General features: G+C 44.7%; 1 long non-coding RNA gene across 6 annotated transcripts in view; it reads left to right on the top strand.

Annotated features, from left to right (window-relative positions):
* Positions 1 to 18905, top strand: part of LOC140261442 (uncharacterized) — a 66997-nt gene that overhangs the window by 41860 nt on the left and 6232 nt on the right. For 5 of the 6 annotated variants that reach the window (XR_011905707.1, XR_011905710.1, XR_011905711.1 and 2 more), the window contains 3 exons: positions 1525 to 1603; positions 3608 to 3806; positions 4420 to 4636. This is a non-coding gene — a long non-coding RNA (uncharacterized lncRNA). Of the gene's footprint in view, positions 1 to 801; positions 1059 to 1524; positions 1604 to 3607; positions 3807 to 4419; positions 4637 to 18905 lie in introns of those variants that run through there. The other variant, XR_011905708.1, reaches the window with a different exon arrangement.

Below are 18905 nucleotides of genomic sequence, written 5' to 3'. Positions count from 1 at the left end.
TGCACCAGCACACAGAGGGGCTGCATCACTCCGTGCCTTACGGTGTATCTGTACCTTGGGTGGGGGCCCTTGCAGTGTGTTTTGTGGCCGGTCAAAGTCTGAGGTGGATCACAAGCAACTTTGGGTGGCTTTTTGGTCCTTGAAAGGCGTTGAGCTTTGGTACCAACCCCAATCATATGTTTTTGGTTTTTTTTTTTCCATTGAGTAAAATGAAATAACTAAGTTCATCTACAGTAAATCTCTTTTAAAAATCACATCCCAACTTCTACACAATCTCCTTAAAAGATATATATACATATTAAAAATAAAATCATTCTCTTCTCATATATGAATTCTTTTGGTGCAAGGGGTTGCAGCCCACAACCGGAGTGAGGTGGCAGCTTTGGCATCACAGTGCTGAGTCTCTTCCCAGCAGCACTGGGTGCACAGTGGGGGGATCCCTTTGTTCGGCTGCTCCCCAACCTCAGCTCGCCCTGCAAGAGATCCTCGGTGGGGAGGAATGGTTGTCAGTGGATTTTAAGAGGGGGAAGGGAGGTGAGGTAGCACCCTCCACCCATGGCTGGCTGTAGATGTGGGCACTTTTATGGCTCCCTGCCCTTATGCCAGATCCCAACCGCGTTGCAGGGAAGACGGCAGGGTTGGGAGCGCCGAGCCCGTCCCCCCCAATATCGGACTATTTCTGTGGGTGTCGTTGTGGTTACATCACAGCGCGCTCCTTCCTCATCTCCATTCTTGTGCAAAATTCAAATAATTCCCCCCCCCCCCTCCCCGATAGCAGCTGTGCATGGTTTTTTAAGTCGGTCTTTAACGTTGCGAAAGGAACAATAAAATGAAAGGCAAAACCGGCATCTTAAAACTTGGCAAGTGAAAGCAGCTTGGACTGGCAGCCAAGAATCCTGCTGTGGTGCAAAAAGAATAGCATCCACGAAGCCACCACAATCCGGGGTTTCGCTTCTTTTAACAATCGCATCGGCAGCGAGAAATAATTATTCCTTGTATCAGTGTTAAAAGAGTCAAAAAGCTTAAAATGCTTGCTTGGTGAACCTTCTCAAAAGCAGGTAACGATCCTCCTATTTGATTCTGTTTTATCAGACTTTAATTGGATAAGGATCTCTGTATGATAACTAATCAGTGGGAGAAGTGGATGCGTGTTACTAACTAGCAGGGGATGCGTTTGCTGTTACAACTTCCACGGCGCTTTATTTGCCTTAATCGCTTTGGTGCCGATAGAATTGGCAAAGTTCTGAGATGTTTGTGTTGCAAGAAATGTTTTGTTTCTGTGGGTTGGAATCGCTGCGTTGGGGTGGGCAGGAATGGATCGATCCGAGGCGGAACGTGGCAAACCAGCTTCCCTAAAAAAAAAAAAGAAATTAAAAAGGGGGAAAGTCGTGTGGGGGGAGGAATCCCTCCTTTAGGATTGCCTGTTCCTTTTGCTTCTAAGGCTGCAGCCTCGGCGTGTGTGATGGTGGGATCCATTTCTTGAGATCTGGCCATGAAAATATCCGTAAATATTTTGTCTTCCAGAAAGCACTCCTCGTCGAGTTGGGCCTAGCAATATGGCAGCGCACGTTCGGTAAGGAATCTCATCAAGTGCTGCTACGAGGTAATTTGGTTTCTCCTCGCCTCTCCACTCACTGCCTTCCTTTTCCTTACAATTTCTTCTCGTTGTTTCAGTGCAGAAATCTATCGAGATAGGTCTTTGTGCTGAAGGTAGAGAGCGTGTGTGTGTGCGTGTATACATAAATATACATGTATATGTATTTGTGTGTGTTTACAAGCCTAAGCAGACTGGGGAGGGAGGTAAGGAAAAAGAATGGGAATTATTTTGTGGTTGTTTTTCTTATTTGACTTATTTTTGTGGCAGAAGTACGAAATGGCTGCAAAGAGAGCTTTGCTCAGGCACACAATGCATTCCATAATGATCGATTTTCCTGGACAGGGCATTTATGCTTTGTGGTTTGCAAGAATACCACCCACAGACCAAAACCAACATTATGTCTTTAGAGACTTTATTTCTCCGTGTTTCTTCCTATGTTCCTTTGGTTGTAAATCCAGAACGTGCCAGTCTCAGGCTGGCTTAATGCTAAACAAAGGTGTTGTGCTTTTTTTATGGGTGCCAGGCTCTAGAACCAAAGCTGTGCTGATCCGGTGCTCATCGACGTGTTGTAAAATTCATAGGGAAGCAAAGCATCCTTGGGATAAGGATATCGCAATCCTTTATGTGAGGAGTGCAGTCCGTGAGGTGCAGGTGGAGGCTTTTGATTTGTGATCTTAGCATTCCAGTCAAATGCAGTACGAAAGACGATTGATCTGTTTGCCTGCCATAGATTTTCTGCCACCGTGTGTGTGTTCATCAGGTTTGCAAAAGGTACAATAGCTGTATGATTGATCAGTGGGGGGAAACGTTTTGAAACCCACATCTTGTGCAATCCATGGCACTCCTTCAGTCTCCCCAAATATGGTTGATATATAGTGAAATTAATATTTTTTAAAGCAGTAACACATTTACAAACAATTATAACCCTTGTATTTCCCTGTTCACTTGCTGCTGCCCCTATCAGTTTGCCGTCTCAGAGATTGCCCATGAGTTTCTTTTGCAAAGGGCATGAAAAGGAAGAGGTTGGCTGCTGGGCACTTGTCATTTGCAGCACGTAGGTGCCACTGAATGCAGTCTGTGTGCCACCACGCTGCCCTTCCGCGGGGCCCACGGGAGCACAGAAGTGGTCGATGGGATTCGCAGTGGGGGCCTGACGGAGTGTTTTCTTTGGCACACATAGGTGCTTTGCTAAAGATAGCTCCTTCTGCCTTCTCTTTCCCTCTTTCCTTTTTTAACAGCTGAAGCTATGGTGATGGAGCCTAACGCTCGTTCTTCCCTTTTGTTCTGTGAAGCTGTCAGGTAGAGAGGCACTGGGAGATGGAGGGCCAGAACTGCAGCACAGAGCACTCTCTTTTAGGTAGCTGAAGAAAGAGCATATTTTGGTTTTTGGACAACACCTACCAGCTGCCCTGACGAGCACGCATGGAGCTCTCGGACGGCCTTGTTCTGTCTCTGTAATCATTCAATAATGAGGACAAGTTGCTGAAGTGCATTGGGTGCCTGCAGTTTCCATTCAAACCAGCGCAAGCTGAGGGCACACGTCCTGACACAGGAGGTATGTGCAGGCCACCCACACGCCACGACTTGGTTGCCTTCGAGGGCTTCAGTTATATCCCAGTGGTTAGAAATGAGTCTGTGAGATTTTAGGGAGAAAAACAAAGATTTCGAGCTAATGAAAACTAGAAGTGTAACCTTCGCATACTGTTATGCAGTATTGCATTGTAGCACGGGAGTGACTTACAAAGGTCTGATGGAAAAAATCCTTTGCCATTGTATGAAGCGCTGATAGAGGCAGCAGCAGTGTGACTGTGCTTATTTGGCTCCATCAGAAGGGTCAAGAGACGATTTGAATCACAACCTCAGGTCCCCCGAAATAAATGAGCTCCATGGTTGGAAGGTTTGGGTTTATTTTTGGTAGGGCAGCATTTGTTATATGTCGTTTGCAGCTCAGTTCCAAAGGAGTGCACAATGAGTGCGTTTGCGCATGACGTGACTCTGTTCTGTCTGCAGGACCATGTGCTCTCTGCCCCATCGCCTCAAGTGCACACACTGCAGGGTGAAGGCTGTTGGAAAGCTGGGGGTTCTCATTGCACGTGGGCTCCTAGCTAAAAGCTTTCCTGGTTTTGCACAGACGCCGAACCCTTGAACCTCCTGTTCTTGGTCTGAATTTTGGGTGTTGAGAACTCTGGAAAAACTGAATACTTTAAAGGTAGGTATGGGAGTCTGAAGTGCTGGAATCTGACATTAAGCAATCAATTGAATAGATAACCTTTGGACAGATGGTGAAAGTTTAGCATCTCTGGTGCTGGATGGAGCAAGAGTTGCACATAGCTCAGTTAAAGCAGTGTTCCAATAAAGGCAAATTGTATATATTAATTGCATGCTTACCAGGGTGTGCAGGTTGGAGCGTTTGATTTTAAGAGCCTACACAAGAAGCAGGGGGGGGGAACTTTTGAAAGCATCAAAATAGCAAAACGATTTTCCTCGTGCTGACTGCTTCATTTTATAGGGAATAGTCTGAAGAAAGAGAAGACGCAGCAAGTAAAAATGTGGATACACTTTAAACAGCAATTGCTCTGATTTTGTGCACGGGCTGAACTTGGAGCTCCCAGGCTGCCTGCTCTGTGGCCTAATTCCCCACCAGTTGCCCACCCAATAAAACTTCATTAATGGGAAATGTTAGTTACGCCAGCAAGAAAACTTGGAAACTTTGGGGGAAGGAGGGGAGGTTTCTTGCTGGCAACTTTGCTCCGCGATTCTCTTTGAGGTCTTATTAGAAAAGTTCCAAAGCAGTTTAATATCATCTGTCTCTGTCATTGTAGGAAGAAACGCTGTCAGATAGCGGAGAGTTGGAGCTGGGGGAATTGTCTGGATCGGTTCGTGAAGCAAAAGGATTCTTTCTCTTTAAAAATAGAATGACAGTAGCAACCCGGCCCAGTAATGACTTCTCTGAAAGTTAAAACAACTCTGAGGCAGTTGCTCTGTCTGCTTCCTCCGGGCTGCCAGCATGGAAACGAGACCACTTCTTGCAGGATGGGGGTATGTGTTTATTGCACTGCTGTCTGCACACAAAAACTGCTCTCTCTTCACTCCCTGCACCCTTAGCGATACGGCGCTGGTGGTGGCCGTTACTTCTTCAGTGCTGTGTAACCATCAGCGAGTGCCCAGGGAAGTAGTTAGGAGGACAAAAAAACAACCCACTGATCTCCTGCTTTCTTTTATTTGTTTTAAAATCGGTTTTGTTTTGCTGAGGTTTTGAAGGAAACTGGAGCAACAGCTCTTAATGCTATAGCAAAGCCAAGAGGCGGCTCTTCCCCCCTCAGAGAAGCGGTGTTGAGGTGCTGAGGGGCACAGAGGCTGCTGCCTGCTAACAGCTCTGACATTTCATTTGCAGAAACGCTTTTCCTCTTTTAAAACAAAAAACAAAACCGACAAACCAAAGCCAAAAGCCAAACCTAACAAATTGCAGAAGAGACCCGTGCCTGTTGCCACAAACCCGTAGATCCGAACTTGTGGTCATATTCCACACAAGCTTGTATCTATAGGTATGTGTCTGTCTGGCAAGTGCACAAAGTGTTGTGTTTCTGCATTCACACTGACCATGTTCAATTCTGCTGTTCGTGTCTTTCCACTAATGCCTTCTTCCCTCCTCCTTTTCTTTTTTCTTTTTTTTCTTTTTAAGAAATGTAAAATTAGAGCTGCAAATCTTGCTCTGCAATTACCGTATCGCTTTCCAGCTTGGGTTGGTGTTAAAATACTCTCATACCAACTAACAACTCGTTTGTGCCCGAACGAAATGGGACAGGGGAGGTCTGTGACATCAGCCTGAAGAAATGAAATCTCAGCGACGTTACTCGTGGCTCTGGCTGTGGGGCATGGGGTGGTTCCGAGGTTGTTGGGAGCAGAGAAAGCTGTTTTGTTTATGAAGTGACGGGGATCCATTCTTTGCTCAGTGATTATTTGTTTGTGAGAGCAAGAGGTGCTTCTGTTCGCCTTTATTTTGGGTAACTTCAGTCCCTGCACACAGTGCAGCTGTGCAGCTCAGTGCCAGAGCCGCCCGTTGGCTCTCCAAGTCCTTTCTCCCTTTAAAATCAGCTCATTGTAGAGGCCAGGTTCTCCTAATTTTGTGGTATTTATTTCATTTTAAATGGGTTTTAAAGTAGAGCAGGGGAAAAACCCATGTAAGCAGGCAGTATGAAACCTGCTGGGCAAAGCTGACATTTCTAAGTGGAACAATTACTTTGGAAGTATTTGTTTTTTTCAACCCCAACATACAGATCCTATGTGAAAATAATTAGAACGTGAACTCAAAATAAAGTCTGACTGTTTCTTTCCAGTGTTAATTTTACCAAAGATTTGGTCTGTATTTCCACTTTTCAGTTTCTCTGTTTCTGAACTTGGCTGCTTGGATGCACTCTGCTGCGGTCCAAAAATGTTGTGTGTTTTTTTTCCTCTCCCTTGCTGAATTTCCAGGGTTTTCTGTGTGTTTTCTGGTAATTGTAGAAGCATAAAACAATGGCAGAGAGGGCCTCTGCTAATAGAACTGCGTGCAGTCTGACTGCTTTTGTTTCTCCATGTGGATGAATCTAGCAAGAGATGACCAAGAAGGATGTGGGATGCTCTTCTAGGGCAAAGGTATTGCAAGGCCATGATGAAGCCTTGCTGTGATTTACTGCCCAGAACATGCACCTGGAGCCCAGATCTCCCCTGGGCATCGGTTGCCATCACCTGTGAAGTCACTGGAAGCTCCCAGTGCTCAAACAGTGATTCCTTCCCTTTTGCTAATGAACATTGTATCTGCCATGGTAGGATGCGTAGGGTTTCTCCTCCAGTAGATGCAGGATAAGATTGCATCTCATTGTGACAGTGAGGTTTGTTTTGTTCTCTAGAGCGGCTGTTACTGTTTTGCTGTTTTCCTTTTGTTCTTAAATGCTGTGAGTATTCAGTGCATTAGAATCCTGTGTTTGTGGCTGTCAGGGAAGTCTTGGCTCGTTCAGTCTGACCTCCAAAGAGGAGCGGTCTGGCCAAACGCAGTTACCGACATAACATGTATTTGTGCATGGTGGTCTCTTCCCTGCAAAGCCATGTGGAGACATCAGGCACCTGGCAATGTGCTGAGAGAAGCCTGGAATTTGTCACTGAGCATTTTGGAGTCTGCCACTTCAGGTGACGTTGTGTTGGGAGTGCCAAAAACCCCTGGCAAGGGAATTGGACTCGTGTGTCGCAAAATGAGATACCACCCTTGGGCTTGTGGGGAGTCTGAAAGCACACTTTTGGGTTAGAAGATTCAGTATTGGAGTCAAAGGGGAGGAAAGAGCGCACAAACTACTTTGGGTGCAGTATGTTAGTGCAGTTCCTCAGCGTGCTGGGCTCTGCTGATCAATATCCAGCTTTCTTCTTTTGGAGAGAGGCTTGACCTAATCATGGCTGGATGCTTAGAAAGCAAACATGAGCAATGTGCCATCAAACACAGGGCCAGAGTGCCTGCCCGTGCTGCTGGGCTCTTTTCTGGTGCTCAGCTTGCTTTCTGGTCACTGCTGGTTTTCTGCTGCTTGGCAAAAGACAAGGGCAGCTGTGCCCCTGCATGGGGATGCAGCAGCTCAACCCAGTGTGATCTGGAGATGCTCCATGGTCTGTGGGACAAACGGACACACTGCAGAGCACACCCACAGCACGTCACTGGTTTTTTAGTTTATTTTAGTTAATTTTCCTTGCTAGGCTCCCCCCACCCTTTTTAGCTGCAGCCTCTGATGCTCTCCTCCGCCCCTTTGTTTTTCAGCTCAGCCTTTGGAAAAGAGCTGTATTGTGTTTTCGACGTTAATTTGTATTTCTTTTCTGCTGGTTGTATTTCACTGCACTTCATTAAGTTTTAGAGTGAAACTCGAGTCTGACAAAATGATGGGAAGAACCTTGAAATGTGTCTTCCCTCTAAGATGGAAGAAACTAATTGGAGGCTGCGGTGCTTCTACCTGGATGTATCTCGTGAATATTTTCCCTCACTTAGTTGATGAGGAGCTTACATTAATGCAGCAGCTTTGATCTGAGTGCCAGACAGAGTGCACAGAGATCTCTTCATCTGTCACCAAGGCACAGCGGCTGCATCCCATTGCGCCGGCGCGCTGCGGGGTCGCCACAGGCAGGGAGTGCCGGATGCTTTGCCCAGTTTGATGTTGCAGGGAACAGAAAGAATGAGAAGGCAGCTACTGGAGCTGGAAACAAACCGGAGCCCCTCATGCAGAATGTACCAGGAGGGCCTTTGGGACATGATAAAATCACAGTATCCTTTCAATAGTTGGTACCTTGATCAGCGCGTTGCATTCTCTAGCAGTAGGCAGTCATTGCTTTAGCACCTCGCAGGAAAAAATGCCTCCTGTGGAACTAAGCTGGTTATATGTGCATCTAGGGAGGCTCTGCTACAGCAGATCCCCATTTCACCACTTAGTACAGAGGCAGAAGTTCTTGTCTGAAGAAGAAAAACAAACCTTTTCCAAAGCGAGAACCTCTTGTTGTTCAGGTTTGGTAAATCACGGTTTTCTCCCTCAAAATAACAAGACTGCTTCTCCTTTCTGTTAATGACATCCTTCACTGAAAGGCCACTTGCAGACAGGTGTGTCGCACAGCATCCACTGGGGTGCAAGAATGGTTTCACTTGCGTGAAATAGTCTTATTCAGATCATCAAATCTCATCAAACTCTTGGAAGGCAGAGAAATTACTATTTCAGTAATCTGAATTTATTTTATTTTTACTTTTTTGTGCTTTGTTTCTTTGTTTTTAATCAGTGAGAGAGAGAATAGGGAGAGGATGTTGTTAGACACGGATGTTTGGGACTAAGACCCCCATCCTTGAGCCAGGTGGTCTCCATCACTTCAGCCCCAAGTGATCTGAAGGAGGAATGTCCATACAAAACCAGCATTGGCTCTGGGACCTCCTCATGCTATGCAGTGTCTTCAACCTGGGCTCTCTGAGTTTCCCACCTTCCCATAACGCAGTATGGTGCTGCTCAGCCATAGGACAGGTCTGGGCCCATGGGTTTTGGGGGTCGTTTAGAGTCATCAGCCCCACAGCTTGCCTACCAGCATTGCTCAGCCACCCCTGGGCCCAGCACTGAGTGTCTGTATCCAGCCCAGGGCTCCAGCTACTGACACAAAGCTCCCCGTGCTTCAACAGTAAGTGCTTGGCTACCCTTCCCCTAGAAATTACCAGATACTGAAATGTGATATTGAGTAAATCCTCAGATTGCTGTAACCCTTGCTAAAAATTCGACCATGGACCACTTTTGTAATGCGCTGAAAAGTTTTAAGTTGCTTTCAAAATATTTGAGTTGCTCTGGATGTCAGCTGAGCCCAGATGAGATTCCTTACCTTAATTTACAGGCTCTGGATGTCCCAGCCCAGCTCAGTCCACCTGCCAGGCTTCTAGGAACGCTCCCTGATCTGGGTTAAACCTTCAGACCTCTTGAGGTTCCTCAACCAAGTCCTAATAGTGAAGCTGCATCAAATGAGGCTCAATGGGTGAGCTGATCAGATAGAACCACATCAGCGTTTCCATAGTAAAATCTCATCTGTCTGAGGTTTTTGAAAGTGCTCTGTTAAACAGATCACTCCGAGCTGAAGTTTAACAAACAAGATTTCTGACCTCAAACCGGAACAATATCGTTTGTGGGTTTGGGTATTTGTTTTTTTCTCCATGACTTCAGGAAATGTGTTTGCTTCGGGAGTATTTTCTGCTTTCCACCTCCTCCTTGGCAAGCCTTGTGGGTTGCCTGCCTGGGATCTGAATGTGAAGGTGGGCTCTTCCTTCTTCTGTATCCTTCACGGTCAAAAAGGCTCAGAGCCAAATCTCAGCTGATGATCTTGCAGCTGATCATAGGAAAACAGAATTCTGCTTCTTTGAGCTCATCGGTCCTGAAGTTCCATTGCTGTGGTCAACAGGAGTGGTCTGCAAATGCACACGCAGTACGGTGTAGTTTAGGAGTAGTAATACGTGGGGCACTGCTTTTTGTGTCATTGATTTTTGGGGATATACTACTCTCTGAAGAACTGCTTTTCTATGGAGCGTGCTGCTTTGCATTGCAAATTGGTTTAAAAGAATGGAATATTCCATTAAATCCTTAAAAAGCAGCGCTGGGTTAGAATTCTGCCAACATTCTTGGGAAGCCAAATGTAAAGTTTGGCTTCATCCAGCACAGAGTGAGGGAGGCAGGTTTCTGTGTTCTGCTGTCACCTGAAGTCCTTTGGGGGGGGAGCAGGAGGTAAAATGGGCAAAGCTCTGCATCCCTTCCCAGTCCAGGCTCCACCTGCACCTCTATCTGATGTTGCCTGGGGTCTGTGGGCTGCTGTTCACTCTGAAGATGCATTAACTTACATAGGAATGCGTGGCTCTGCGTGCAACGCAATGCTCCCCACAACTATACTTAATAGGAACTTTTATAGCATCGATACGTATCGTAATTGAACATTGTCGTTAGATTACATATTTACCCTAATTACATAATTGGGTATGATTGTGCTAATTGAGTAAAGACATAATTGACTAAAATCACCCGAAAACAAACACGGGGAGTCATGCCACCAAAAGGAAGTGCTATAATAGCGGTGCTGGAGATCTCTCCTGCTCTCCTCCCAGAAGAGGAATGCTTGTGGTCCATAGGCAGATACCAAACGGATGTAGTGAAGGTGCTGGGTGATGCTAATTAGGTGACTTCTGTGTTAATGTTTGATCTCAGCTCCTCAGCTCAGCTCCTCATGTCAGTAGTGGCAGCGGATACTCTAATTGGTGGCAGGAGTAGCTGCGTGATGCTTCTTTTCTGCTTGAAATGGCTGTTCCTCCAGGGTGCATGGACACTTTCACTTGTCCTGGCTTCATCTGAGCTTGAAATGGTGGGAACAGAATATCTCATTCTGAGACCAGGCTCTCACTGGTGGCAGATCTCGCCCTGATAATCTATGCAGCAACTGAGGGGGTGTCTAAAATTTGACCGGAGTGTGAGTATGGGACAGAAACTGCTTCAATGTTTAAAAATACTTTATCTTAAAGTCTCTGTTTTTCTTCTTTAAAGCAGCTCTGAAGCACGCATAGGTCACATACAGGTTCACAGAAAGGCTTGTTTATTCCTATCACATCGTTTTGGAAGGGCTTTGGATATATGGGAACTGGTGCAGAGGGACGTATAGGAAATGGGACACGAATACCATCTTGGTGAGAACCTTGCCCCATGCTGGGATGCTGCCCCAGCACCTTGGGGTGGGAGGAAGCCCAGCAGGGTGCAGCTCCCAGCTCCCTGCAGCGCTTGGGAAGGAGCGAGAACGCTCGTTGAGTGAGTGCCAGCACAGAGCTGACAGCTCAGGGGTTGGGAAACGTGGCAATGAGGAGGAAGCTGAAGTTGTGATGGAAGGGAGGCAGGGAGAGGTGGCGAGTCAGGAGCAAAACAGTCACGGTGGCATTTGCCAACCTGTGAAAAATTTAGGCTATTTAGGCTCAAGGTGAGAATATTGCTCATGAAGTATTTTCTCTTATGTCTGTGAAAGGACCTTTGCTGAGCTGAGGATGCAACTGAAACGAACCAGTTTTTCTTCCTTTTCTATTTTGGAGTGAATTCTTGGGGGGTGTTTTGCTCAGCGCTGTTTGTAACCGCCTGCAAGGTGTGCCTGTGCCAGTCCTATGGCAGTGCTGATGTTAGCAGTGATCTCCTTCATTAGAGTGATTCGGTGCCGATGACCATTCTTTAAATGTTTTGATTTGCATTATTTCTAACATTTCTAGCAAAGCTGAGATGCAGGGAAGTACTTTAGGGTGCTTTCAGACAGCAGTAAAGCTCCTGGTCTGGAGCAGGGCTGGAGGACCGTGGTGTCCTGATCCAACTGTGTGTCTGGGTCGTTGTTCTGAGAAATAGAGTGCTCAACAGTGGCTGTCCTGATATGGTTCCATGCTATGCCATTAGCTGCAATACTGTGCCATATCCACAGAGCCTGACAGCTCAAAGCAAACCTTCCTGAACACGTAGTCATTAGAAATTCCACTAATACTATTAACAACAAGTACATTTAAACCTTGCAGAAATGTTTTTCTTTCCAGTTTTCTTCCACTGTTGCAAGCTGAATTCCAGCACTCGGTGTTATTTCTCCTCTTCCTCCTTTGCTTTCTAGACAGGCTCTGAATGCAGAGGTAGGGCACTGGCTTCTTCACAATCAGCAACACTACTTTATCCGAGGAAAATAGGAGCAACCAAGATGCCGTCTATTCAGCACAGCTCAGCACTCATTCATGAGGTCTGATTCCAATGTAATCCCCTTCCAGCACAGAGCCGCTGTGCCTGAGGATGCATTCACCTGAGAGCAGGATCTCAGAACTGATTCAGTTCCACTGTTTGCACTGGCATATTTTAAGATGCTAATCCCTGTTTGTAAGCTGTAATAAATAGGCAGCATACTGCTTTAAGCACTAGCTTGGTGGGTAATGGGAATGAGTCACAAAGATAACATCCTGGTTGTTTGACTGTGAACTAATACAAGTGAAAAATGTAATGAGTTCCTTGTTAAGGGAACACTGTCTTATTCTGACTGCTGAGACAGGCTCAGTATTGCATTTCTAAAAGCATTTAATCTGAGCAAGGAATCGATGCAAGGGTAAAATTGACTCAAATGTTTCAACCCCTTCTGCAGTTCTCTCCCAATCCCATTTCTGCAGCCATCCTTTAAATGTTCAGCAGCCAAGATGCGCGTTCCAGAGTCAATGCTATACGTGTTCAAAAAGGAAAAGCTGTGTTAGGACAGACTTCACCCTAAACCTTTCTGAGAGCTTTAGAAAATGTACGTGTATGTCCTGTGCTGTGGTCCAGAGGAGGAAAAAGCCTTATTTTTTTGGCCAGGAGCAAAATTCCTTCTTGTGTGAAACGTGTCCACGATAGCAGCAATAACCATAACTTACTGTGTCTGATGTATTGACATACGCAGTGCTGGAGAGTTGCGTTTGGTTTGGTGCCTTTTCACCAACACAACATTTATATTCCTTCCAAATTAGAGCACTCTGGAAGTGTTGAGGACTTTTTCTATGGTTACAATTCTTTTAATTGGACCCCTGACATAATGTCGGCTGTGAAGTGGTGGGTGGCTTTCAGCATTTTTGACTGCATGCATCCAGGTTGAGGTAGTAGGTTGTATAGTTTAGAATTACACCAAGGGAGATAACTGTACAACCTCCTAGCTTTCCTTGGGTCTTGCAAAAAGCGGCGTGATGAGCGACCATAATTCCTCAGCAGTGTTTGCTCTGGACACATGGAACAGGAAAGAGCAGGTAAGATGAGCTGGAAAAACCTTTCTTTTGCCTCTCTAGATCTTCACAAGTGTTCGTTCTCTCAGCACTTTGTGTTTTTTTTTACCTATTGGTATCGTATTATTGGATATTTAGTAAATTCAGTGGACTGGTAATGCTTATCTTCCTTTATTAGCATTTAAGCAGCGCAATGTGTTATGTTCCTAAAAAGCACCATGACAACCTATCAGTGTTATTGCCTTCATGAAGTCTCCAAAGGTAACATGGAAAACATCCTGCACTGTGTCTGAAACTGAGATGTGCAAGTGGGTTTCCCCTGGCTTTAGCTGGTGTCTGGTTGGGTTAGTTCTGCCCCAGGAGCTGAGTGCCAGCAGCAGAGTGGGAGCTGACCCTCCTTGCCTCTCAGAAAGGTACTGGCTGGCACCAGTGCTTCCAGTTAAAACCAGTAAGGGTTTGTGAGAAAGTACCTAAATCTACGCAGTCCCCAGGAGAGCTGTTCTTAAGGGATCTTCATTAATGATCACAGTTAGCTACAATGGTGGTTTTCAAGGTTGTTGGTTTTTTTTCCTAGGCTTTTACATTTAAACTAGGCATTTCAAAGGCTGATGCTTCTGGTCATATCTTGTAAAGGTGGTTTGCTTCTCCATCGTATCAGTTTCGTTTAGGACTGCTGCTGTGTATATGCTTTAGGCTGCTCTATTTTTCTGCCCCATAGATCTAGTTGCAGCTGGAAGTGCACATTTTCAACTGATGTAAATCTACAAGCTGTGCTGACCCACATCCAGCATAGAGTTAGTGGACACCACTCTGCAATGGTCGATTCTTTACCTGCTTGGTACTTCTCTAAGAAAAACATTACATATTAACGGTAATGATTCCCAAATAAGAACAGCCTGTTTTCCTTTTTTGGTGGCAGAATTGTAGACCTGCTTCATGCAGCCATAAGGGTACTCTGTAAGGTTGAAAGATGATGACTGTGTGTACTAACACACATACTTGTGGCTATCAAATGTAATGGCAGATGGATATGTAAATCAAATAATCTGTCTGCTCCAAAGAACAAGAGGTAACAATGAAGGAGGAGAATGGTCAGTGGTACGGCGGAGTTAACAGTAAACATAATTCAGTGTGCATATTTTTCTTCCTAACAAAGCAACATTCCAGCTCTCCCCCTGATGAGAGGAATGTATTGTCAATTAATTAGACTTCCATCATATGTCCTCGGATGCCCTTCTATCATATGCCTTCCATATGTCCTTATGTCATATGCCTTCCATATGCCCTCTCTATGTAATTAAGCTTCTATCATATGGCTTCTATCATATGCCATTTAAGTAGATTTCCAGGAGAATGTGGCAGTGTTACAATTACGGACCTTTTGCGATGAGTAAAGGAGCAGCTCATGAGCTGTAGATTAGAAGAGGAGGAAGCAAAAGGAAGGTGCCTGGCCCTGAACGGTTCCTTTAATTGCCAGTCTTGTTTCTCCCAGCTTGCACAATGAACAGACAGAAGTGTCCTAATTTCCTTCTCTTCCATTGCTGTTCCGTTCCCAGCTTTTATTCAGTTATTCCTGTGAACAGTAGGAGAGACAGTAACTGTTTTTCAGAGGGCACATTTCCATTGGAATGTAAGACGAAAAAGAAACAATCCACCCCCTAGAAAATTGTTTGTCCTTTGATAATGGGATCTAAACTTTGATCTGATTTTTGTCCTTTTAAGTCTGACGTACAAAGGGAAGTACTAGAAATATCATGGTGGGAGAACTAATGAAAATGAGATGGTGCGCTTTGTTTGAGCACACATCCCTATTCTCTGTTATGGGCAATGAGTGTAAATAGTGTTGTGCATTTCATGGTGTGGTGATTCCTTGGTAGATAGTGTAGAGAATGTGTAGTGAAATTGATTCCATATTTACTGTGGGTTAATAAGACCCAAAATAGACTCTGATGCCTGTATACCTAATGAAGAAAACTGCAAGCATCCAAGGAGCGATAAGGTCTTGGAATGGTTTCCAATGGAAAGGCAGCCAATGTGCTCACTTAGTTCATGTGCATTCCTGTATCCATGCCCTCTCCCTTCCCAAACCCTTCCGAGACCATTTTCTATCACCAGCCAAATTTGACAGAGCAGAAGTGACTTCTGAGACCATTGTGCTCCAGCAAGCTGTGTAAAATTTACAACCATGCATCCTGTATAGTTGGGAGGATAGCTGGAAGAATGAAGAGCAGGTAAAATACCATGAGATGCTCTGAAGCGACTGAACTATAAGGAGGGGAGCAATCTGTAGACATGCTGCTAGTGACTATTAGTACTATAGGTTCCTCACAGATAGGTAATGGGTCTTACTTTGGTTCTAGGTCACTAGGGAAGTTGTTCTGAAAACTGCTTGTTGTGGTCCTGCAGTGTCATTATTAGGATTTGCTGATGTCACAGCTGTAAACTGCTTACTAAGGGATGTCGTGGAGCCTCTTATGGCGTCTTCTGAGCTGCCTCAAGCTGTTCTTCGATGGGCCAACCAACCTGTGGCAGTGAGAAATCAGGGCAGGGCTGCCTGCCGGGCCTTGAATGCTCACCCTTTAGAAAGGAAACTGAAATTCAACTTTCAGTGTTAGAGGGATCTTTCTTTTGTGTTTTTCCCCTCAAACAATGCCTTTCATCTGCTTCCACACCCAGCTGAAACTATGCTGCAACACTTCTGCTGCTAAATCAGATGCATTAAGTACAGTCAAATTTATACATAAAAGTTTTGCAAGAACTGGGATGAAATAGAATGGAATGCCAGAATGACTCATTGTTTAATGAATAAGGCCCTAAGTGTTCTATTGATGCCATTTATAAATCTGTATAAAATGTATAGAATTCATGTCATAACTGGAATTCCAAGCACAGCAACCTTGTGAGCTAAATTACGATGATGATAGGGTGCTGCACAAATTAATATGAATTCTAACACGCTTCTGCTTGAAAGCTGCTCAGACAGTTAAAAATAAGACAATTTCATTACAGAGATTCAAAGCCCGGACCTCGGAAATGGGCTCCTCTCTTCTTTTGAAGTTGCAAATTGCTGAAGGAGGAAGTTCTTTTTGTCTGCGTTCGAGTCACAAAGTATAACCTATGAGGGGAAAAATATCTCCTTTCCATTAGATACAGATATTGATTACAGTGCAACTGGAAAATAGAAGAATTAGGTGGTAGAGACCAGCTCTGCATTCAGGCACTTGTCTGTGTGAAATGAACAGCTTGAGGCCAGAGCGGAGATCTGAGCACACGTCTCTTTTTGACCTCTTTTTTCCCTTCTCATTCTCACTCTCACCTTATCATAGATCTGCAGTAGATTTGCAGCTCAAGTATGAAACCGGATGAAGATCAGCACTTCCAGAGTGAGTCTTCAAGAGACTCCAGTCTGGATGCTTGGTGTTGGGCTGCCAGCATTTAACTTCCTGATAGAAACTTCCAAGGGTTGGAGATTTCACATAGTCCAAAAGATGTTATTACATTATACGTCATTTTTATTGAGGTTTATTTTCTTTTACATTTTTCTTTTTTGACCAAAAACAGGACTTCTGGTTGCCCTGCCTCCCCTGATCTCCAGGCAGTGCAAGGTGCATATATTTAGCTTCATGGAATCATAATATCAAATGCATTCTCCCGAAGCGAATCAGATTTTTACATGTGAAATTAGCCTCTTTGTGCAATGTCATGGCCCTGTTTCTTGGTTAAATAAGTCCAAGAATCAGGTTTCTGGGGCAGAGAAGGAGAGATTCAGAAATTTGGTGTTAAACATGGTAAGCCTCCCGCTTGCTTCTATCTCTCCCTTCTTCCTTCTACCTCTGAAGAAAAACACTTTTGTCTCCAGCTAGATGCTCCAACCTCGTCTCAAATGGCAATTTAAAGGCAGGGTGGGTATGGCCGATATCGGGTCCTTGATTTCCATTTTCCATCTACATTCTCATAGAGTCCTGTGTTCAGGTAACAGAACGACTGCATCACGCTGCATAGGAGCTGATGTTGGGCTGTGGGGCTTCCCCCTGTCCCTTCCAGGCTGCTGAGGATAAGCCCACTCCAAGCGTGAGTCACCCCACTGCCGTTTTCTCCTTCCACCCTTTGCCAAGGTCTGGTGACATGACTGTGATTTCTCTACAGCTTGTCTTTGTTACAGGTGTGACACACGGCTCATAGGGTTTCATTATGGCTTTCATAATGTATTAATGAAATGTCAGGATCAAGTCATTTATAATTAACAGTGACGTGTAAATGTCATGTCTAACAATTGTAGTGTAAGTGTATTTTTGTGAATGGGCCATTTTTTACACATGCAGCTGACAGCGTCCAAAAAAGCCTTAACCAGTCAGGCAGACATTTGGTAAAGACAGACTATATATATATATATATATATATATATATATATATTTTCTTCTTTTGCTTTTGCATTTTCCTCCTTGAATCTCTGCTAGGCAATCAGTCCCTGTTGCCTGTTGTTCCAAAATCCAATGCCAATTCAGTACTCAGGCCTTCAATGGGAGCTTTTCTGAGTATTCTAGAGCTTGGTCTTGTTATAAACATGGAGTGGATGCACCCCTGCACTGTATTGACATGAAATTCAACTGAGTGCTGTCTGTATTTCTGCAACCAAAATCGGTGAGGCATGCAGAGCAGGAGCTGTGCTACCAAACCTGAGTGGTTCAAAAAGATGCCAGCAAAAATGGGCCTAAGCATGGAGATATCCGAAATGGGCATAGAGGAACCATTCCCATTAGAAAGGAAAACAAATTTACATCATAATGAAAAGAAAGGGAATAATGAGGAGGTAGAGTGAGAAATTCTCGTAGTCTTGCAAAGTGAGCACAAGGAGACACACAGTGAAAGTAAATGGTGACAAATTGAACATGTATTAAAAGGCAATTCTTTTTCACCGGTACTTAATTAAAAATGAACCTAATTGCTTTTAGAAGTTAATGGGACCAAGAAGTTTGCAAGTCTAGGACAGGTTAGATACTGACGTTTTTAATAAGCATATGCAGAATGATGCTAATTCAGAGCTGAGTTTAGACTTCATGTTTCAAGGCTTAGAATGAATGAAGTGCAGCAGTTCAGGATTAGGGGAGAACCAGTGGGAAGGCCAGCTCTTGGCTGTGCCTCAAGTTCACACTGACAAATCATAATGAAGGGTTGATGGAGCAATATTGATAATAGTTACCCAACAGCACGGTCCACCTGCAGTTGCTTATAGCTGCTGTGCGCAATGGGGAAGGCTTGTGTGACCACTGTACAGTAAAGAAAGCAGAGGCAGGTGAAGCTGGCTCTTTTAAATCATGCTGCCTGGAAATCTGTGGCTCTCAGCTTGGTACGAGTTTTGGGTCCCTCCATTCAGTGCATGAATGCTGTAGGCAGACAGTCTGTGTTCTTTGGCCTTAGTGAGTTTAAGTAATTGTGGCAAGCAGAAGGTCAAACCCATTCCTGGGTTAATGCCCCAGATGTGGGTGTATTTTAAAGAGTTGGGTTTTTTTCCTTGTGTTTGAAGTGGCTTCTCATCTCGTCTGATGAGGAATAGCAGTTGTGGCTCAAAGAGTGGTTTGCAGTAGTGCTGTTTGTAGTCTGACACATGCCACAGCTTCCCCTTGGCTTTCTATTTCCTCCCATAAGTGAAGTTGTTAGATTTGGAGACAGGATCTCAAAAAAGAGAAAAAGGAAGAAAGGAAGAACAGGAAGGAAACGGGAAGGGAGAAGGCAAGGCACAATTGCTATCTGCTACAGATCTTGTGGTTTGAGTTGATTTTGGAAATTGCCTTCCCAGTGGCTTTTGAAATGTGAAAGGAGAACTAATTATTAAGGGAACTAAGATATTTCAGTCACGTGTTTCCCTTCATTTGTATGTGAGAATAGTTACTGAGTAAGAAATTAACCTTAGCGTAGGTTTAGTGGAAAAAATAAGATCAGTGTCTGCTGCTTGCTGTGCTGGTAAGGATGCAGTTTGACTGCTGAATCACTTCTGTTTGTAGGGTTCTATGACACATGGCACCGGTCAGTGAGCTCTAA

Source organism: Excalfactoria chinensis, chromosome 21 (genome assembly GCF_039878825.1).
Source record: "Excalfactoria chinensis isolate bCotChi1 chromosome 21, bCotChi1.hap2, whole genome shotgun sequence".
Classification (NCBI taxonomy): domain Eukaryota; kingdom Metazoa; phylum Chordata; class Aves; order Galliformes; family Phasianidae; genus Excalfactoria; species Excalfactoria chinensis.
Note: the sequence above shows the minus strand (reverse complement) of the source record. Positions and strands in the feature narration are given on the sequence as shown.